This window comes from Antechinus flavipes, chromosome 5 (genome assembly GCF_016432865.1).
Source record: "Antechinus flavipes isolate AdamAnt ecotype Samford, QLD, Australia chromosome 5, AdamAnt_v2, whole genome shotgun sequence".
NCBI classification, from domain to species: Eukaryota; Metazoa; Chordata; class Mammalia; order Dasyuromorphia; family Dasyuridae; genus Antechinus; species Antechinus flavipes.
The window spans coordinates 176,701,643-176,706,430 of record NC_067402.1 but is presented as its reverse complement, the minus strand read 5'-3'; the positions used below and the strand labels follow the sequence as shown (position 1 = coordinate 176,706,430).

The 4,788-nt window shown below is 35.6% G+C and overlaps 1 pseudogene; it reads left to right on the top strand.

Annotated features, from left to right (window-relative positions):
* The first annotated feature begins 2,110 nt into the window (after nucleotides 1-2,110).
* On the top strand, nucleotides 2,111-2,683 carry LOC127538656 (60S ribosomal protein L4-like; annotated as a pseudogene).
* Nucleotides 2,684-4,788: the final 2,105 nt, after the last annotated feature.

Sequence of the window (4,788 nt, the reverse complement as noted above, 5' to 3'; positions counted from 1 at the left end):
ATGGAGTTCCATCTAGACAATGTATGGAAAAAAGAAGCTTCAAAGCATGCAGCATCAGGTTGGATCACATCCCAAGCACCTATCAGAGAGTCTCTAGACTAAAGGGAATGCTAAAATTTTGCCATTCTGAATTAAGACAGTTTTTCTAGTTGGCTAAGAGATGCTGTGTTCAGCAGCATTCTGCTGTTGCTCAAGCCCAAATGTAGTTCAAGAGCTTAAAGAATTCAGACCAGGTTGGCAGTAGTCAGATGTACCATGGATCATACCACTCTGGAACTCTGAAATCATCCCAATCTATTGATAAAATCCTGAATAACACAATATTTAATACCCCAAGAAAGTAGAAACAGGACTAGGCCAGACCTTCCCTCCAGAAATATCACAGAGCCGCCCATAACATCAAGTCTATAATCAAGAAGTAGGTTGGAAGAAGGATCAGACAAGAAAAGAACTCTACCAGAGTGAACTGTTAATGATGACAAGGATGTTCAAGACACAAACTCAGAAGAGGAGAATTCCTCTAAAACATCTATAAGTAATGTTTTTGGGAAAAACATTGCTTGGGCAAAAACTCAACTAGAATTCCTGGGAAAGATGCATCAAGCACTTTTAAAAAGAGTTAAAAGTGTTTTTATAAATGAAATTAGAAAATTTGAGGAAAAAATGGAAAATAATGATACCTATGGAAGAAAGAATGAGAAAGGGATTTTAATAGCATGGCACATTAAATATAAAACCTTGCCTAAGCAACAAATTCCTTTAAAGCTTAAAGGAAGCAAATAAAAACTAATGACTCTATGTGCTAACAAGAAATATTTTTTAAAAGTCAAGAAGCTGAGAATATAGAAGAACATGTAAGATATCTCATAGTATAAACAATTGACTTGGAAAACAGATTTGGAAGAAAAAACTTAAGAATCATTGGCTTGTCTGAATTCCATTATTAGAAAAAGAAAACTGTTCAGATTTCAAAGAACCAGAGAGCAAAGTGGAAATAGAGAATACATTGTTTATCTCCTAAAAGAAAACCCAAAACAAATACTCCCAGGTACATTATAGCCTTAATTCAGAGTTTCCAGGTCAAAGATAAGTCATTCAACTCCTGGGGGCCTCAGTTCCATCATTTGCAAAAGAAAAAAAGAAAATGAGATTAAGTGGCCTCTAAAGTCCCAACTTTAGATTTATAAATGATGCTAACTCCTTTATTTATTTCTCCATGGAGAATCTAGAGAGTATCTTTCCTTTTAGCTACAGCAGAAAACATTTGCAGTGAAAATGTCAATTGATATGATTCAGTTCCTACTGTAGTATATCCATGCATTAATCACTGAATGAGGATCTTCATTATAGCTTTTTAGACAATCTAAAGGTTTTTAGACAATCTAGAAACTAATTCTTAGCACCTTCTGCCTTATTTATTTTTTAAACTACGAATATAACAGAAAAACAAGAACCAACAAATAGTGCTATACAAAGATGAGGAAAAGATATATGAAACCACAAATCTCTACTTAACATAGCTCACTTTTAAAAATAAAAGCATTTTGTAAATTTAACATACTAGTTCCAATACTACCTTGATTGTTACCCTTCCTGAATTTCTTTTTGCTCTTTTTCTGAATATTTTAAAAATGTTTCATTGACATCTTTTTTTTCCCTTCTTCTAACTTCTCTTTCAGCACCATGGTATGACCTTTGTAGAAAGAAAAGGGAATTCCACGCAAATTTGTATTTGCTTTCCACAGCCAAAGAAATCATCACCAACACTTAGCTAAACTGTTCCCAGAAAGCTGACTTGATCCATGAGTAGCTTCATTACTGAGCCCTTTCCACTGTAATAAGACTCAACTAGAAACTGTGAATCAGTGGAATAACCCTCAACAAATGGTCGTTTCCATATTGTGACAAGTCATTAGAGTGGTATTTTATGTAAAAGGAATAGTCTTTTGCTAAGAGGAGTACATAGGCAAATACCTGATGGAGAAGAGGAAGGTTGGAGGAAGTTTCTTGATAAAAGATAGAAATGTAATGATGGAAAGGAAGTTAGGTGGAAAGAAATGTTCTGATTGGAAAAGAGAATTGGGATGACTTTTACTCTCCAGTGCCAATCATGGCTTGCATATGTCCCTTGATATCTGTGTACTCCAAAAAGAGGGAAGTATCTGGCAAAAATGTTGTCTTGCATGAAGGCTCCAATTCATCCAGCTAATGTGAATTTTTTCATACCAACTTGAGAAAAAATAACCTGCAATCTTATGCTGTCATTGAATTAACAGGTCATCAGAACAGTACTTAATCTTTGGGAACTGGCAGAGCTGTTGCTTTAGTCCCTCATGTTCAGGATAGGATGCAGCAGGATTCACTGCTCTGGTCAGGGTGCTTCTGGAACTATGTGCTGAGGAGGTCACAATTTGTTCCCACCAACAATTGGTTCTGGTAGAATCCCAGAATGAACACGTTATGAAAAAACAACAAAAAACAATATTGTGCCATCTGCTCTGCATTGACTGTTTCTGCCTTCATAGTACTAGTCATGGCAAAAGGTCATCAAATTGAAGAAATCCCATAACTTCCTCTAGTGATTGAAAATAAAGTTGATGGATATAAGAAGGACAAAGAAGCAGTTTTGCTCTCAAGAAGCTGAAGGCATGGAATGACATAAAAAAAGGTCTATGTTTCTTAGTGTATATGAACTGATAAAGGTAAAATAAGAAATTGTATTACAATCCAGACTTTTTATCATCTATAATTGTTTTGTCACAGTTCTCTTTTAATGTCCTGACCTAGTTTTCCCATTGTCCTATTTACTCTGCTTCAGGTTATAACTTTTCCCTCTTAATGTTTGATGAGATAAAGGTTTTATATCTTTAGGCTAGAATCATTCCTTCTTAATGTTTGACAGGATAAAGGTCTATCCATTTTAGACATCATTAGAATATCAGTAACCTCTCTAGTACTTCCCTCCATTGTGTCATCCTAGGTGCCTCCCCCCATTAGATTATCCCCATCCAGGTACCTCCCCCATTATGTCATTGTTCTTGTTATCCTATAAAAATCTTGCTGTCCAAATATAAAGGGCTGGATTCTTTGAGACGATAGTCTCGTTCAGTCCTGGGACCAACTATGGATCCATTTGGTCCCAGTATATCTCTCCATTTAATAAACTATTAAATTGTTCTCTAATCCAGTTTCTCTGGCATTACATAATAAAGATAATAGTCCTTATCAAGGCTTTCAGAAACCTTCCTGATATTGCTCTCCTTATTGGGAACAAATGCAACCACTTGAGACTTATTCATGAGGGGCATAGTAGGACATTTCTGGTTTTGGACTGAAAGTGCCTTCTGCAGCCTGGATAACTTGTATGGTACATGATGCAGGCCTGAAACCCTGAAGAATCACTACAATCCTCCCATTCACAAGATGACCAAGAGTCCTAACTTATCAGTATTATAAGAAGCCCCTAAACATTGAGAGCCTTCTGTGTACCATGTGTACCATGAGTATTCAAGAAGAGTCCATCAATGAACTTGGGAATTACGATGAAATTGAACCCATAGGCTAAGACAATATACTGAAATACAATTCTATGTCAAACAGAATGATGTAATATAAAACCCTAAAACTTTTGGTTTTGAAGTTTGCCTTAGGAAACTCCTAGGCCCAATCTGGCTGATTCTGAATAGACTATTTCTCAGTTCATTGCTGGCTGATAATCTCGTCAGTGATAATCAAATTTTGAAGACCACCCCTCAATCTGGAGACTACTTCCTATCCCTATCCTTGAGCCATAGAATTAGCATATCTATGGTTGAAGGTGGATAAAATGACTGTCCTTAGTTCTGTTTCTTTACAGAATTCCCTTACAATTTAGTCTGCTTAGTAATGGTGTTATATTATTTTCAATAAACTTTGCCCCTTGACTAGGAGATGGATTCAAGCCTGTAAATCCCTTTGAGACACTTAGTGACACCAATCTGGGGTTTTTGGGGTTCCTCTTCCCAAACTCAACATGAGAATCAGAGAAATATAAAAGAACTGCCTCACTAAAGAAGATTTTTGAAAGCATAATATAGAAAAAGTGTGATAAATGATACTTTTTCTATCTTATGCTTTTAAAAATCTTCTTCCAAGTCAGTCTCCGAGCTTCTTGGTCCCCCAGGAAAGCCACCAGGAGCCTAACCAAAGATGAAATGAATCTCCTCTAGTCCTTGCTGGCTGTTATATACTCCATTATAATGGCATTATCATAGGTGTGAATCTTGTGGAACTATATTAAGTACTAAGTACATGTACTGAATTAGAGAACTATTAAGCACCATGCTAAACTAGATAACTATTGTCTCTATCAATTCCGCTGAGTTAGCACCTAGTAAGAACCCTTGTTTCAAGTACAGAGTTCTGGCCCATAACACAACTTCACCAACAATGCATTAATGCCCCCGTTTTTTCACATTCCCTTCAACATGGTGAGGTATACCAGATTGTTTTAATGAATGTTCTTAATATAGCTTGAAATAATATTCCTCCCTTATCTTTTTCTTTTTTTCATTCCCCTTGATATTCTAGGTATTTTTTCCATTCCAAATGAATTTTGATAGCACTTTATCAAGTTCTATAAAGTATGGCTTTGATTATGTAATTTATATAATTTTATAAGTATAAATTAGAAATGGTAATTTTGTCATTTTTATTATATTGCCACAGTTCAGTCAAGAGCACAGAATATTCCTCTTGCTATATAAGTTGTTTTTTGTTTTTTACACAGCCTTTTGTTTGCTTTGGTAG